This window comes from Strix uralensis, chromosome 1, assembly GCF_047716275.1.
Source record: "Strix uralensis isolate ZFMK-TIS-50842 chromosome 1, bStrUra1, whole genome shotgun sequence".
In the NCBI taxonomy this organism is placed as follows: domain Eukaryota; kingdom Metazoa; phylum Chordata; class Aves; order Strigiformes; family Strigidae; genus Strix; species Strix uralensis.
Genome location: NC_133972.1, coordinates 68,390,762 through 68,409,821, shown reverse-complemented (window position 1 = coordinate 68,409,821; position 19,060 = coordinate 68,390,762).

The following is a 19,060-nucleotide window of genomic DNA, read 5'->3' as shown; positions in this document are numbered from 1 at the left end:
CAGCTAGAGCTTCTCCCCACTGCTGGGGAAACTTAACCCTATCCTAGCTAAACCAGGACAAGGTATTAAAAAAAAAAAAAACAAAAACAAAAACAAAAACCAAAACCAGTCTGTAGTATACAAATAGATCTCTTCTCAATTATGATAGTTATCATGTCCTGATGGAGGCATTGTGACTATTTTTTACAGTGTTAAAACACTGTCGCTGCTGTTGTGTAGTTTTGCACAATAATAGCAACATTTACCACTTTCCTAAATAAATTCGATATTGAGTGTTCTCACACTTCAATGAGACAGTAACTTAAAAATTACTTGTGAAATCATTTAGTTGTAGACATGGACAATGGATGTGGACCATCCCATCCCATGCCCTTCAACTTGACCCAAGCATTAGGCCCCATTTTCGTCATTACAATTTGATTCTGAGACTTCTGTAAACACTTCCATCAACTAACTGATGAGCCAGAGGAGATTGGGAGAAAACATGATTCAATTTTGCCATCAACTGGCATTTATTCTCTTTTGCAGATACCATTAAATCATGTGGATATATTGGCCCTCAGAAACTAGCAAAAATATATTGCTTGAAGTAACAAAAATTCTCAGCCACTCCTTCCTCTTCAGAAATCGGCATTAATTTAACACTACTAATCATGATTCTACTCAACAACTGTGCAGTCACATATAACATCATAGAAAAGACCCTTAAAATCATCGGGTCCAACCGTTAACCTAACACTGCCAAGTCCACCACTAAACAATGTCCCTAAATGCCACCTCTACAAGTCTTTTAAATACCTCCAGGGATGGTCACTCAAGCAATTCCCTGCAGATTGGTCCATTGCTTGCCATTGACAATAGCCTCTTTTATCATACAAAATGATCTGTCAAATGATAACCGTTATGAGAAAGTATTTTTAAGTGACACAATATATCCTAATTACTTGCTGTTGTGCAACACCTCTTCTCTGCAACAAAGCAGCTGCAAAGCTGTTTAAGTGCCTTAAAAAGCCTATCTGCATCACAGAACATGACACCATGCTAGATTTCCAAGTTAATGCTAGTTAAGTTAGCCATCAAAACAGGGCTAATGAGCCCAATAATATACCATCTTGACATGTTATAGGAAATCCAAGCTGGCATGTCTGCATTGTACAGCACTGTGCCTCTCAGGTGTTTCAGCACCTTCTCTAACATCTCTATCACAGTACTGCAACACAGAGCTGAAGATAGCAGTGATGCAGGGCAAAGATGGGAAAGATTTCCTGAGGCAGTGGAAGGAAAGCTAAAGCTGCCATGGACATAGGCAGAACAAGCTCTTGCAAAGATGTGAGAAACGCCTGTATTTCAATCTTTTCCAAAACTAGGCAATTGCTATTGCACATATCTAAGCTACAATCCACAGATTGGCCAGAAGCAGAAATAGAGGAAAATATAAGATTAGAGGGAATTTGGTGATGTAAGATTAGAGGGAATTTGGTGAGGAGGAAAGATGGAGGTGTAATTCTTTTGGGTCTGGAGACAGGGAAATGATACAGGTGTCAGGAGCTGGGTGGGAAAAGCATTCAGGAAAAAGTACTACTGGCTCCTTGGCTGACAAAAAGTTCGGGGGACTCTGAATAGGCGGTACTTGCAAGGGAAAACTCCCTGAAGTAATTACATGTATATATTATTCACAGTTTTGTAATATTTTAAATTTAGCTGCCCTTAAATTTGAAAAATATGCATGTGTGGCAGATGGGATTCTGCATGTCAGAAATTATTCTGATGAGTTTATAAAAACTGCAGGTGTTCCCACAGAGGAACAGTCATGTGAGGTGGGGAGGACATAGCGCAGAGGAAAGCAGAGATGTCTTCCTTTGGAGACACCTTTCCCTTTATTTCTTGGGAAAGAAATAGAAAACTAAAAATAGAAAGGAATCAGTAGGGCAATAAAGACCATCAGTTATCCACATTTAGAAGACAGAGGAGAATAGCTAGCAATTGCACCTCAGCTGCAGCAAACAGGCATAATATTAAAAGTAGATTTTTGAACCTGAAGTTCTCACACACATGTGGAGAAAAGTATCATGGAATTTTATGTCAGATTATAAATTCCTTACTCCATTATAAATTTCTTAGTCCACTTTACTGCTTTATTGTCATTTCCATTTTCAAGTTTTCCCAGATACCTAACCTGAAGCTTCCTTGCTGCAATTTCATTCTTCTAGAATTAGTCCAGTTCACCACAGTCTTGAAATTCCTTACACTTTGCACAAGGTCTTTGCATGCATTAAGACTATTTTTCACTCCTACTTTGAATGCTTCAGTAAACCTGCGGTCATCCTTGTTGCTCTTCTCAGAGCTGTTACTATCAGGGTAAGGGCTGCATCCTTCTTGAAACATGGGAGGTTAAAAGCAAAACCAAACTGAAACCAAGAGACACGAATGATGTCCTAATAGAGATAGATAGATAGATATTTATATCTATATATTTATATATAGATATATATTTTTATATATAAAAGTAGAGATGTATACATATGTATATAAACACATATATAAAATAATGAATTTTTTTTATTTTTTGTTTTTGGATAAATAACTTTTGTGGTTACTTGTAGTAGCCCTGAGTGTTAGATTTTTGTTACAGGTCTTTATCCTCAAATTTAACCTGATTAGTCCTCATTCCACCAATAGTGCCCTCAGCAAAATTATAAAGATTTCCATAATTTTAGCTCTATCACCAAAGAAAAGAAAGATGTTCACTGAAGGGAAAAACACTTTCCTATGGTTTACTTTTCACATGGATCCTTAAAAGTCTGTTACATCTAAGCACTGTTTGCTAATTCAGCACCATCTTTAATATGTATGGAACACAAAAACTTTTCAATTCTAGACTTCAAATTTTAACATGTAGGAATGTTGCTATCATAAGTCAGCTGGTCTAGTATTATTAGTTCTTGCAGTACAGCCTGCAAATAGAACAAGACAGTGGAATTATATGAACATGCTTGAAAGCAGGGAAGATAAAAACCTATAAATCAATTAATTAATGATCATGAGTAACTTGTTCACAACATGCAGTGAATTTTGAGCTGATTGATCTTAACTATCATGGTGCCAAGTAGAGATGCCAACACAAGGGCCTTGGCATAGCTTTCTCACAGTTGTTCCTAGTTTTGGCCTTAGAGCCAGTAAAGATCTTTTAAAGTCTCCTTTTCAATCCTTTTTCTCACTACACCCACATCAAGAAAATCATCACGTTTCCTGGACTTACTGCGCACTAACGTTCTCATTTCCTACCAAATACTTCATTTTTTGTCCATTTTTTAAGAATCATGTAATGTATGAAATCTCTTCTTATAGCTATTAAGTATTTGTAATAACTATTGAATATAAAATGCAGCTCTTCCTTTCTTCAACACACTTCAATTGTTCAGTCATGTTGAAACTTACTTAATGTCAGTCTGTGAGAGTACAATAAACTGCCAGCTGGGAAGCATTTACCTAGCCCTGTCTTTATCCCAACTAATAGTGTAATTGATACCACCACACCTCTCTTTTCCTAAACAGTCTTACAGAACATTCAACTGCAGAACTAACCAAAATAAAAGAGTCGGCTAAAACTGGAATACAAGTTCTGAATGTTATTCTTGTAGGACTGTTATTCTTAGACATACGAATACCCAGAAGGCTCCAACCAATCACGGAGATGCCATTAGGGTAGGCACAGTAGAAATTCATAGATGATTCAGTGGGTTTATTATTCAAATATATAATGCCAACAAAGAGTGAGAAGTCAAATGACTGAGGCTATGAAAAAGGTCATCAGTGTTGCCAGAAATAAAAAACAGACTTCCATCCACACTGTAACTTGCGTTGAATCCTTTAAAAGCCATGTGAATTGCAAAACGAGGTTGGATTTGATAAAAGACTAATCTAGTATCTCATAATCAAAAAGTAATCATATCATGTTTCAAAAAGAAGGTTTGCTAAAAAAGTTTGATTAAGTTTTCTAATGAAGCAATCCACACCAAAATATCATCATCTTTGGTATCATTACAATCCACAGGAAACATTTATACCATTGAATTGTCTGTCCTGCTGCTCCTTTCTCCTCAGGGAGAGGACTCCTCACATTCTTCCCCTGCTCCAGTGTTGGGTCCCTCTCACAGGAAGACAGCACTTCAGCAGCACTTTCTCCAACATGACTCCTTCCCGCAGGCTGCAAACTTTTCCCCAGTTGCTCCAGCGTGGGTCCCTCCTGCATGCTGCAGTCCTCCCAGCACTGAACTACAACAGCAGGGCCTCCCTCAAAGTCCCAGCCTTCTTCAGGTGCAGCCACCTCCTCCAGCGTAGCATATTCCACAGGCTGCAGGTGGGCATCTGCTCCACCATGGACCTCCATGGCTGCAGGGGCATAGCCTGCCCTCTCACCATGGGCTGCAGGGGGGGTCTCTGCTCCGACACACCTCCCCACCTTCTCATCCTCCTTTCTTCCACTGACCTCCGTGTTTGTCTCCCTCACAACTCCTTCTCTTCCTCTGAGGTTCCTCTTCTTAAATATGTTATTGCAGAAGCACAGCCACCATCACTAATTGGCTCAGCCTTGGCCAGGGGTGGGTCCGACTTGGAGCTGGGGGAGCTTCAAGAATCTTCTCACAGGGGCCACTGCTGTAGCCCCCACCCCCACTACTAAAAACACCACCACACACATAGACCCAACACATCGGCAAAAGGTAGAATCTATTGAAGTGAAAGGAAAGGGAAGCACACTGTCTGATACCAGCAATTACCAAATCATAAGTCTAACTGGGGAATTTATACTAGAAAGGAAAGTCATTCTTTTATACCCATGGCCCACAGAGACACATGTACAATTCACACTTAAATTGGATTAAAAAAAGAATGCCTCATGTGACATTAATGTCTTCCAGGTTTCTGACAACACAGCTGTTAGGCCCATGCTTTAACAACTATGATCAGCAAGAATATGTGTATAAGACTCCAGAGAAAAAAGATGGTGTAACAAAGAATACCCAATTTTGTTTTAAAATTAAATATGTGAGGCAAGATCACACTGTGTAACTCATGTAACTAATTCAGACTGGCTTGGATATAAATACTAACTACCAAATACATTGCAAACTAACTGAAGCAAACTAACTGAAGGAAAGCAAGAAAGTTCTCAATTTGTAGAATGAAGTACAGTATACAGTTAGTTACTAGCCAGCCCTATTGCGCTTGTTCTGAAATAACTAGGAGGAACCATTAACTATTATATTCTTAAATGAAGCTGCTGTGCAGACACGCAAGCATTGCAAAAGCAGAATGAAGAAAATACCTGTGGTAAAAATGAACACAAAATAATTACATGGAAATATAAATTGCTTCTTCTGGGAAGGGAAAATGAAACAGTTTGAATTGGGAAGAAGAAACCTGGAAAGGGAAGTGACAGGGGAGGAAAAAAACAGAAAAACACGGAGCTGAATTATGCAAAGAGCATTTCCTAAGCCTCTGGTCAAAAGTGACAAATGGAATGTTCTAGGTGCCATGCAGAGGAGTACGGACACACTCAGCCCAGCTTCAGGAAGTTTGCAATTGCCTTGTCAGGCAGGTAGATGGGCTTAAACAAAGAAATGTGAATGAGTTGAGAAAACAAGGTAACAATAAAACAAGACTTCAGCATAAAAGCAGCTATATCTGTATTAGATGCCTTTAGTAGAGGAGATGTGAAGCACCAGCAATAAACAAACTATCCCTTTTGGGCTGCCTGCTCTACTTCAGGTCACAGAGCAGGACAGCAAAGAGTCTCACCGTACATTTCAGCTGAAAAAGTAATTTGTCAAACTACTGGAAAGGAAGAGTAAAACTCAATAGCTAAAATGCTTTCATTTCCTAGCATCTGGGAAGGAAACAAACATCTCCTTGGTTGAGATTTATAGCCAGACACTTCATACACTATGAAAAAAAAATGTGATTCATACTTGATTGGCAACAGAGTAGGTGGGAAGTCACATGGCAACTTATATCAACTTCATTGTGAATTTTCATTTTTTAGAGTGGAAATGGCATCCACTATTTATACATTTATTGTCTTCCACTTGTGGTTTTTGGTTTACTATTTTACTGGAGGTACCACAAATTAAAGATGGAAAATACATTATTCTCTCTATAGCCTAATAAGTTTTCCTCATCCTTTCCAAAACAGCAGAAACTTCTTCACAGTTACTTCTTCTAATCACTCTAAATGATTTGGTCATGACTTCACTGGTGCCTGTTGGCACTTGCTGTTTTAATCACTATAAACAAGGCTGCCAAGGTTCTATCCCAGAGAACATTAGCCTTTCTATGTGCAGCTACTGACCCTTCAATGCAAGGTCAAGTCTCAGACTCATGTATCAAAAACAAGCCACTGTTGGCCTAGTCTCACCCTAATTTTTGCAACAAGAGATCACTGACTTCTGACTCACTTATCAGCTGCTGAAGATCTGTTTGTTTGTTTTTCCTTTTATTGTACTAAATGCTTCTTAGATGTCTGCAAACTTTGTTTTCATTTTGTTTATGTTTTTTCTGGAAATATGTTTTTCTACAGAGGTTTCTGAAGCAGTCATCATCTCTTTTTTCCCAGATCTTTGTGTTTTGGGACACAAAATTCAAGTAGTGACCTGTCTACTGCCAGATGTAGGATATCACATTATGTGTAGCACAGGAGAAAAATATGCCCAGAACCACAGATTTCTAAGAACTTCAGTCACTCATTCCAGGAATAATATTCCCGGTGTACACCATACTGAAGCTGTGACTGCTGAGTGCTGTTTGTTCACATATGCTCACAGCATGGACAGCAGTTCCACAAACTGTACAGTATTAGATCCAGCTAGTTTGCCCACTTGTTAAGTCATGTTTTATGGTTTGTCTCAGGCATAACGACTCCTTGAAAAGCCATTGTCCCACATTTGTTTCGTGACTGAAATCAGTCAGACCTGAAGGCAGTTCTCTCTCTGTTACATCCGATTATGTCAACCAGTACTCACTAGTAAAAGCTTAAAGTATTTCACCAAACTTCTGCAGGAGTAAAAAGAATGGTGGTTCAGTGACAACAAAAAAGTCAGAAGTAGATTTTAAAAAAATCAGATCATCATTTGCTTAGTGTTGCAAAAAACAGTGGGTGAAAAATGGTTCATTAACTCAAAAGTCAACAGTATCATCATCCAAGATACACTTGTGTGATGGATTAATTCAAACTGAATCTGACAACAGAGATGAGGAAAGCTTGAATCTCTTCTTTCTATTCTGTGATCCCCATTCCTTCTAACTATACCTGGGAACATCTGTATGATATAACCGTATTTTCTGAAGTGCTACACAATATGCTATCAATTTTATCACCCTTAGGTTGATCCCTGAGGTTAACCATTTCAAACCTATGACAGCTGTCTACTGTATCTGATAAGCAAAGTCCTTTGAATAATGCAGTGATCATATTTTCATAACACTCTTCTGAATTAAACAAAATATAATTATTTTTTACATACAGAGTGAGGGAAAGAAACCCAAAGAGAGGACTGTTTTACACAGGAAGTTTATGGCAGAGTTTAAAGCTTAAACCCGGCATTCTGCCAAGCCACTGTTCTGAGCCTGAATCTCACAGGCATCCTTTCAGCTTCCCATTTATAGTCAAAAGTATAGTCTATTTACATACTTAGCATTTATAATAGTTGAGCTTGATCTCAGCCACAGTTCTCCCCCCTATGCTGCCATGATCACACAAACAGGAACAAAATGTTTCTGTTTGTTAGATTAAGCCAAATTAAGGAATACTCAAGCATAAGTGACTGATTCTGACTCCAGTGGACTCTGTCTATGTGGCAAGGTGAAACCACATCTACTCTAATTTGTTTTGGTATACAAACCCCTCTCCTCACCTGTTCTTGAAGGAACAAAAGGTGACATGTGATCATTGGATATACATTTGCTCTAATACCTTATTGTGCAATTAAAGATTTTGAAAAAAGTAGCCACGATTCTTTTCCTGTCCTACTCATTTATTCACACAGGATTGTAGCTGATTCCTGTGGTAGGACATTCTTTAAATACTAATTTAAAGTAGCAGAAGCCAGTTCTGTTCAGCTACCTGAGGTCTGAGTAGGAAAAAAGTATGGAGTAGTATTTACTGAAGAAAATACTGAAGAAAAGAGACAAGTAATACAGGACTAGAATTTATACAACTAAAGCAAGGCACTTCAACAATCACAGCATGTTGTGTAGCAATCTGCCACCAAGAACAGAGAACAATAAGACCATCTGGGAGTTAAAACTATGCATTGCCATATGGTAGATTGGTAGTACCTAACCCTGACAAATACCTGAAGATTTCTACTTTTTTGCACTCTCAGAATATCCCCATAAATGAAATCAAACGCAATGCATGTCTCAAGGAATAGAAACTGTCACTTCCCTCTTTGAAACTGAAATTTGAAAGGAAAAAATGAACTATGAGAAAGCTTTCTGATAACAGGGGAAAAACATCCCTCATTTCCAAATCGCCTTTTCCCTGTAATCAAATTCCACATAAAGGCTGTCATAAGAATAACATGACAGCCAATTGCTCAGATGAGAGAATTCTTTGTAGTTTTTCCTGCACTCAGAAGCTCCCATATCTCTCATCTACTGCCATTGCTTCGATTAGCTGTTTCTTTTCATCTCAAATTCTGATGCTATCAAACTTGTGGAAGCAGGTAGGAAGAAAGGTGGAGGGGGGGGGGGAGTGTGGGAAGGTGATTGCCTGTTTGGATTCATTTAAAATATTCTTTGTTATTTTCAAAATGTTTTTATAAGAGTAACTTGCTAGGGAACTGTAAAAAAAAACCCACTGCTGCTCTCCTAAGTGCTTCAGACTGCTGACTGCCAGAAAGTGGGGGTGGAATGGGAGGAGTTCAGCTGACAAAAGTATGTGCCATGGAAAAAATATTTTCAGTAAAACACTTTTTTTTTGTTTTGTTTTCAGTTTAGTTCACTTTTTAATTTTTGGAAAAGTAGTCAGTGCTATTTTTCATTCTCTGACCCATTTGTAACATCCTGGAAAGATCTCTTCCATGTGCTGAACTAGACTTTTGGCAAAATGAAGAAGTTGGTCCCTTAAAAATCTATCCCCAGTTGAGATTATTTATATTATAATAAAAGACTGGATGTTTTCAACCCACATTGGCCTATACATACGTAGCAGCCTCATGCACATAACAGGAGGGGTAATCTAGAGGACAGAGTCCTGCACATACATTCAAGAGGCAAAAAGTTTGTTTACACTGAAACACTACAAAGTAACATTCGGAATTAATTTAGGGATCACTAGCTGCTTGACCATGGTGCCATATGTGGATGCTCACAGGCCTTTGACAGACATTTGTCAGTGAATTAAAATGAGCTGGCTCAATCTCTTGCTGATAGCAGGTACCTGTCAGATCCCTGACTGTTTTCAAACCTTGAAAACAGAAAAAATTTCAGCGTAGAGCATTAAGTTCAACCAGCAGCTAAGAGATTAACGTGATATGCTGGGCTCCCCTAGTTCAGGAACTAGATGAGAAGGGGTTGGATGTCCGTGACTTTGGGGCATCAAAGCGTAGTGGAAGATGGGACGTGCAGGAGGTCACGAGCAGTAGCAACTTCAGGGGAATAACTAGCATGCTGTTAATTCACAGTCTGATTTAACTTTCCAGTGTAGACAACAAAGAAATTCAGGTTCCACCTATGACAGAACTGAATCTGCTTCATGCCTCATCTACCCCTCTCTTAAAAAGAAATAATGTTATTCTAACTTAGTGGGATATTGTAAGGATAATTCCAGCAATGTTTGGGTAAAACCATGATAACTGACCAAGAATCAGTGGATAAATATGGAAGGGACCTCAGGATGTCATGTAGCTCAATTTAAGTGATGAGATAGATAATCTTAGTGCATAGTTAATTAATGACCTGGCTTTAAGAGCATGCAACTATGATCCTGAGCTGGCAATATGACAGGTAACTTAATTCTAAAAACTGACACAGTCATTAAAATCTTCTCAAAACTCGGTAGTATGTATTGCTTTCTAATTTTAAAGGGTTTCATCACCTGACAAAAAGCAGAGTGAAACATAGGCTACACTCACAAGAAAATTGGGAAACTTCTAGTAACTTCATAGTCAGCATTAGGAAACCATCTACAGTAAAACTGGTTTTTTCCTGACTTTGCACAAGTTATTTGAGAAACAACAAAAAAAGGACTTTTCATCTGAAATACTGCATGTATGAAATTCTGAAAAAAAAAATTTAAAAGGGGAAAAAAAGAAAAGAAAACTGCCTGTTTCAAATGAAGTAAATTATACAGTCTTCACTCTGAAATCCTTGCAATCTCTTAGAAGACATTTTGTAAGAATTTGGAGAAGATTCAAGGTATGTTCTTGATAGGTACAAGTAAATCAAGCAGTTTTTTCTGCACGATCTAATCAGCTGCAGTACCCATTTCTTCAATGTGAGTGTCTAATGTTTGCAACCAGTCATTATTAATATAATCTTTTTAGGCATCTACAGAACAGTTTCTTTAAAACATACTATAAATAAATTATAGCATTCACAACATCACTTATAGTTATTGTTTGACACTTCTGCCTAATGACCATCTCTGACCTCATACAAAGGATGAGATGACCACATCATCTCTGACATGGTATAATTTATTTTGTGTCGTATGGTAAAGAATATTAACTTTGAAAAATAACCTAACCTTGACAATTCAAAGTGTCTCCTAGGACACCTACTACTAGATATTATGTTCTGAATAGAAATCTGTGTTGAAGAAATACAGTTTTTTAGACCTGTTGGAATACCTGGGAATACTATAAATCTCTGAAGAACAAACACCTAAAGAAAGACTCAGTGGGACTTGCTGGAGCAAGGTCAAGATAAAACACACACCTTCATCCTGTAAGAACAGTATTTCAGTGACCTCAGTCAAGATAAGATTCTTCCTAAGGTTTTCCATTTAAGACCAGCCGTAGCACACAGTCAAAAATTAAACTCCAGTACTGCAAAACACCACGCTTCATGTCACGTATGAGAAAACATAAGGGCTATATCGACCCATTTCTAACACACAGAAAGAGATTTTATTTGTATACAAGAATTTGAATTACTAGGATTTACAGGGTCTTCTGTGTGCACTAGTTCTCATACTGCACTAAAAGAGAAAGTTCTGAACTGAAAAACAATGAAAAAAAAAATAGATGGAAGAAAAGAGAAAAGGGAAAGTAGGTTCAACAGAGCACAGTACATGAGAAAAAAGAATTTATCTCACCTAACAGGTGTTGGAAATGCAGCAGAGGAAACTGGTCCAATTTGTTAGTTTTCTCTTTTTTTCCTCCAGACCTTTTACATTTGCAAGCAAACAGAAATATATCAAAGATATCTATATCCTTTATCATTCATTCCTATGTAGTAAAATCTGCAAGGCATCATTTAGAACTAGTAATTCAGGTCAAAAGTGGTAACAGTATTTAAGTAATGACGTACAATAGCATATAGCCAGTTCTTTCTATTCATTACTAGTTTGGTCCATACTGATTTGTCTGTGAACTCAATTATTCACTTAGTTTCTCAAATGAGTTTTCACTCAGAAAGTGTGTTGTCTCTCTTATTAATGTCAGACTTGATCAATGGCTTGCTGAAGAGGATGAAATTATATGACTAATTCAAGGGGTTTTGGAATATGTCCATGTTTCCAGGTTACTCAGCACAGCCTCATTGCAAAGTCATTAAGATTTTTATCTGGTTCATTACCTTATGCCAAGTAACTTCTCTTTGCCTTACTGTTTCACATCTAACATTTACTTTCTGTAGTCTTCATCATTATGCCCATTCCATCTCTGATATACCTAAAATTTAGTCTCTTCTATTTTCTTGATTCTGCCTTTTTCTTCAGCAATATAATCATATATAGTATGATACAGTCTCTCCTCTCCCAAACTCACGTTTAATGTGACTTTTCTCATTCAAAAACCTTATCTTATTAATTCCTAAGCTCATAGAAAGTATATATCCACTGATACTATTTTTCAAGTTCATTTGTGTACTTCTCATGTTTTAGCTTCTATCATTTATACTCAGCTAAAACCACTCTTAACATCTCTGCTGACTCTAAAAAAATCCTTGTTTCTTCAACTTTAGCATAGGTGACACCCACACTCATTGTCTTTAAAATCTTGTCTTACCTTGATTTTTGGCTGTTCTTATTGTCTACTTTTTTCATGTCATCTTCAGAGAATTTTCTCATTCACCTTCCTTTTCTCAAATGGACTTCAAGAAAATGACATAAATTTAACTCCATTGTCTTTCCAGATCACAACTCTAAAGGAATCCATGCCAGAAGTTCATGAAATCCTGTGCCTCATCTCCAACAACAGCTGAACACAGATAATAAATAAATAAATAGAATAGAGAAGAATAATAAAGAATAAAGAAGCATATTCTCTTCCTCTGACCAATTCACCCATTTGAAATTTTAAGAGCTGGACATATTTCCTGTGCGTTTAGTAGCCCTCCGTAGATTTTCTGTGTCATGTAATAATCTTTTGTCCCATGTAACCTTTAGCCACAGGACACTGTGAATGCAAGAATTTACACATCTTAACTGCATGTTGCCTGAAGACTTAGCACCTTTTGTTTGCCCTGAACCTCCCACCCTCTAGCTTCCTGTTATGCCCTAATTCTGGATTACAGCCTGATCCAACACAGTCAGTACCCTTCCAAACCACTAATGAATTTTCACACGTCTGTCATATCCTTCCTCACATCTTTTCCAGGATGAAGAATCCTAGCTCAGTTGAGCCTTAAAAGCAAGGTACCCATAGTAACTTGCTGGCATATGCAAATAATTGTTATCTTACTACTCATCTGCAGAGGTTCCTGCAGAAGTACACTGTCACTGTGACCCTGCTAATAAACTTCAGTAAAAATTATTAAACTTACAGAATGTCCAAGAAACTATCAAGCTGGGGAAGGCCTGCACCACTACATTATACCACTCTATTCTCCAGCCTTGACAAATACAATCTTAGACAGCTTAAATTCATTTAGACACTGACTTTCCTAGTCCACAGTTCTTCCCTGGCCATCACTTTTTTTTTCTCCTTCCCTGTTATATCAAAGAGAAGTTGTCCTTCACTACCCACACCATCTCTCATTCCATTACAGGGTGTTAATTCCCTGCTTGAAGACAGCCAATGAAGCCTTCATATCTTAATCTGCACCATCATGTTTGTCCTGGGCAAAAAAGTTGCATATAAACACAGAAGGACAAACTTAAACATCTCCTTTTCCATTATATCTCAAAAAATAACCTACAACCAACCTTCAACATAAATTGTGAACCAGTCTAAAGCTCACAGCCTATTATGTTGTCTAGAGTCTTGCTCCATTGGTTTACTGGTTTACCCTGCCAACTCCTTTATATTTGCTCTCATATACTGTTGGACAATTGTTTTGCAGAATGCAAAGCCTGGATAACAGGTTCCTGATCCACAGATAAAATTCCTTGGCACCGGAGGCCATATCCACAAAGATGTTTATAAACCTAAATTTCCAGTGACATCAGAGGGGAGAAAGCAACTAAGTATTTTTATGGTCTGAACATGAAAAGATGCATTTTCAAATTTTTGTATCATTAAAGCAGTTTCATCCCTATTTAATAAAGACATATTCAGTTTACATATCAAAGTACTGCTTGTTTTTATTGTTTGTCACTATGTGCAAGATATACAAATCTATATATCATTTGCAATTTTGACTATGTTATTATCAACCAGCTGATGAGCCTTAACTAGGAACAAACAACAGTATCTAAAATCTGTCTTCTGACAAATACACATCTGAATTACACAAAGCATAAATATATAAACCAGCTGAAACATCTGTAGAGAGTTCAAAGTTCTCCAGTGGACCCCTATTGCCTTCCATCAGTCTCAGCACCCTGCTGTTTAGAAGCATTAAATGATTGCATTCGTTCTAAGGTTTTGTTGTAAAGATTTTATCTGTTTGACTCACTGAAAGTACCTAGTTGGTGCTGTCAGCTCCAGCCACAAGGTACTTGGGCTGAAAAATAATTGTATATATCTTCTAACAGCTGTCTTGGATCTTTTTCTACATTTTACAGGTTTTTGTGCCTTGTCTTAAAGTTTCAACTCTGTTATTTGCACCACTTGAAAAACTTGTCTAGTCAGACCATTTTTGTCTCACTTCCTTGCTGTTCTCCATTCTGCATATAACAGCAGCTAAACAGTGAAATGTGCTATTTCATCTCTATCATATTTTGCTGAATGTCAGAGGTCATGAATTCAAAAACTCACACTGTTTGGAACTACTTTTGTGACAAAAAAAATGTCTTCTTCTACCCACTCATACTAAAGTTACTGGTATTTGCTCTTTCATGTCTATTTCTCCCCTTTTTAAAGGATATTGCATTGTTTATTTTTATTAGCTCTAGAGCTACAATTTCATAATGAACTCATGGACTTGGACAGCATGCCAATTGAACAGTACTAATAGTATTTTTCACTGTAGTTATGGCTTCACTGATTTATAAGTTTTCTTAACTGGCATCAGAAGTAACTGCTTAACAAGAGCACTTTGCACTTCATAATTAATCAATTGTAAGCTGGTTTTGTTCTGTTAATAAGTATTAACACCAATATATCGTGGCAGTTCATACTTCAACAGTGTGTAACCACACCTGCAACAAGTTTTTCATAACAGGTTTTATCCTTCCTCTTAAGAACCTCACTTTTGAAAGACTATTATCAGTATCTCAGGTTTATCCAGAAACACATATCAGACCTGTTTTCTATCTTTGCCATGTTATGTTTATGTGGTTCTACTACTGTTCAGTTTATCTTGTTTATAAAATATAACTTTATTCTTTGGGTGTGTATTTTAAAATGCATATATCAGAAAAAAAACCATCAAATTGATGCTAGCTTCTTCATAAATCAAATGGAAAGATAAGGAGTAACTGAACGCCAGGGGTAAAGCAAATAATATTGTATTATATGCCATATGCACTGACCAGCCAGATTAGGACAAGGGATAAGCAATAATTTTTATTACATGATGTAAACAGCAAGAGAGAACAGAGACAAGTGAAGCCTTGGAAAACCACCTTGTACTTGGCAGAGTTGGGGCTAAGCTGGTACTGGCACAGCCTTTCCTTGGGGCTGTGCACAAGGGATTTTTTTCCTGCTCTGGACATAAGAATAATGAGTATATTTTCTGTAAGTTTTCATACCTTTTTAATGAATAACAACTGGCTATGCCCTACAATACACAAGCTTTGTAAATATTTACATGGTACCTCAATAACTGTAAGTCAATAGATACTTCACAGAATCCCTTCTACTGACATTTCTCATTGTTGTGTACAAAACATCTTTAACATCTTTATTGATGATCTAGACGAGGGGATCGAGTGCACCCTCAGTAAGTTTGCAGATGACACCAAGTTGGGTGGGAGTGTTGACCTGCTCAAGGGTAGGGAGGCTCTGCAGAGAGATCTGGACAGGCTGGAGCGATGGGCTAAGGCCAACTGTGTGAGCTTCAATAAGGCCAAATGCCGGGTGCTGCACTTTGGCCACAACAACCCCCAGCAGCGCTACAGGCTTGGGGAGGAGTGGCTGGAGAGCTGCCAGTCAGAGAGGGACCTGGGGGTGTTGATTGACAGCCAGCTGAACATGAGCCAGCAGTGTGCCCAGGTGGCCAAGAAGGCCAATGGCATCCTGGCTTGCATCAGAAATAGCGTGGCCAGCAGGGACAGGGAAGTGATCTTACCCCTGTACTCGGCACTGGTGAGGCCGCACCTCGATTCCTGTGTTCAGTTTTGGGCCCCTCACTACAAAAAGGACATTGAATTACTCGAACGTGTCCAAAGAAGGGCAATGAAGCTGGTGAAGGGTCTGGAGCACATGTCGTACGAGGAGCGGCTGAGGGAACTGGGGTTGTTTAGTCTGGAGAAGAGGAGGCTGAGGGGAGACCTCATCGCCCTCTACAACTACCTGAAAGGAGGTTGCAGAGAGCTGGGGACGAGTCTCTAACAAAGTAACAAGTGATAGGACAAGAGGGAATGACCTCAAATTGCGCCAGGGAAGGTTTAGACTGGATATTAGGAAGCATTTCTTTACAGAACGGGTTGTTAGGCATTGGAATGGGCTGCCCAGGGCAGTGATGGAGTCCCCATCCCTGGAGGTGTTTAAGAGTCGGGTCGACATAGCGCTGAGGGATATGGTGTAGTTGGGAGCTGTTAATGTTGGGTTGATGGTTGGACTGGATGATCTTCGAGGTCTTTTCCAACCTAGACAATTCTGTGAAAAAAAACACATGACCATTTAATGTTTTTCAAAAATGCACCCTTGTTTCTCTCAAGCTAACTTAATATTGACAGTGTCTGGGAGTGATAAACCTGAATTTAATACTTGTTTTTAAACAGTCAGATGGAAAACAAGTAATTTCCCTTTCCAGTACATCCTTTACTGCTACCATCATGTGCTAAATATTTTGAGGTATTTAATTACAACACAACCAGGAACTATTTTTATTCAAATGCTTAACAAGGAATATGGCATAACTTATCCTAATGTCACCTCAGGGAAAAAAAAAATTGCTTTGTTGTTGTGGTCTTGACTTTGAGAAGTATCAGGAAGTTTGTTAAAAACTGCTGAGCTCCTAGGAGAGCTGTCTCAACCCTCCCCTGCTGCATGCATCAGCTACAAGTTTCCCCTCTGTACACACTGGTCAAGGATTATTGCAGTGAAGTAGACTGCAACCTATGTTTTTAAGGTTCTTCTTCCCAGAAACAAGAGTATACAACAAGGTTCAAGATCATCAGTTCCACACTATGAAGAGGCATCATCAGTTAGCAGCAACATTGACCTAATTATTTTAGAGTGGCTGTGGATAAGAGACACACAGAAAATGAACTGAATCTTCAAGCCATATTCTTAAAGATACCTACACACCAAAAGATATAGGTACAGACACAAGTAAGTCTCTAGATACCACTGTAAAAAAAAATTTATACTTAAATAACACTCCAAATTTGTCCCTGTTCTTCAGTATGTTCTTATCTTTCCTCTTCTAGCTTCCCTATCACACACTTCCATACTCACTTTACCTTTGGTACACTGCCCTTGACAGGCATACTTACATAACTGGCATACAGGGTTTAGGTAGATTTAGAGAAATTTGAGTGACATGAGCAGAGGGAAGACACCTGAAGGCTTTTCATGCTGTTGGGGCTGACCTGCCCCAGCTGCAGCCTGTCCATGTGTTTGCATCTTTCTTTCTGCACAAAATCATTTCACCTGATTTCTGTTCTTGCCTGATCTCCTACTGCCTTCCTACTTCTCCTTCACCTTTCTCTATAGAAGCTTAACTCCCATTTTAGAAAAATCCAGTCATCATCCCCAACCCTTTATATATCATCATGGTACTCCTGCTGCTTTACAGTCTGGGTTGTGTCTGCCTGTGAGAGTGCATGTGCAGTTGTCTTTTTCTGTACTATACAGCGAAAAGAGCAAAATGACTCCTCTACTTCTTCCAAGTTATAGTGAGTTTGTAGGCTGAATATGAGCACAGTCTCACTAATCAGGGGTAGCACTTTGCACAAGGCAGCCGTCTTTTTTTGTCTCTACACAGTCCTACAACAAACATGACATTGTTTTTCACACTTTGTATGCCATTTTTCCTATGCACTAACCTGGGACAAGACACATACCGCTACCTTTGATGGCACAGGAAACACACTCCATGTACTTGCATAAGCCAACACACTTACTGGGACAGGTTAGCAAAGAGTGTTCAGTGAGCATTGCAGCTGAGTGCTCTCTGCTGCCTGAGATGAGGTGCAGGGGTAGGGTCTCCATGTGGTGGGGCATGGGACAGAGTGCTGGAAGGACAACTGGGCTGAGAAGGGAAGTGTCAGTGGTCACCACAGCTGTAACATGTCAAAGTTTTCCACTACTGCACCTTCCCAAACCTAGACTTCTGGCAGAGAATGAACAATCAGAAATAACTAATTTCTGACCCTTCCCTACTATAGCTGCCGGCCACATGACGCAGCAGCAGCCTTCTTTGTCTGAGCCTGCAGGCAGCCCTTACACTACAGTGTATGTAAGCTGTTTAAATCAACAGTTAGAAGGCACAGGCAAATATGGAGCAATGCAACAGGCTTTCATGTCCCACAGAGACTTGCCTCTCATGTTCACCATGAGGAAATTGAAGTTCCATTGAATAGGCTGTTATAAGAGCCTACATTCACCATAGAGAGGAGTTTATTTAATAGATTGTAAAAGGATAGAAATTGGATGGTAGAAATAAAATGTCTCTTAATTCCCTCCAAAGGATTTCTCTCATCTTTCACTGGAGCATCAGGCTTTAGTCAGGCATGAGGGGTGCACTGAGATGGGGAACATAAAAGTGTTTCTTTGATCCACTATCACAGGTCTTTATGTTCTTCTGGATTTTTGTTGGATTTACATAACTGATAACAAAGATTAAATAAAATATTGTAATCTTGTAAGCATCCTCCAAGATGAACTTATGATTTGTACTATGTTAATAATGCAGTGGGATGGTGAACATGATGATGCAGCATGGATGACGCTGTCCAGAAATCATTGTTTTTCTGCCGCTTGTGGGCTAGCCAGTGCTGGCCCAGCTGCAGTAAGACCATCCCAGGCCATGAGTGACCAGGTCACAGGTACCCCATCCCTGCAGTTGCTTTCATTCTCTGAAGGGAAAACATTGCTGACAAAGACAAAAGCTCAGTTTGCTGACATATCATGAAGGGGTAGGTGGGAAGGAATTTATTTTAGCCTTTTACAGGGTACAAAGCGTGCCCATGATGAAACGTTTTTTTGATTTGGTTTTGATGGTGGTTTTTTGCCTAGCTGGTAGAAGCAAGCAGATGCACAAGTTATAAGTCTGGGAAAAAAACAGGTACCTGCTCTGCCACAACCACCTGAGGCAAGGAAGTGGTAGGTGGGTGGGACTGGGC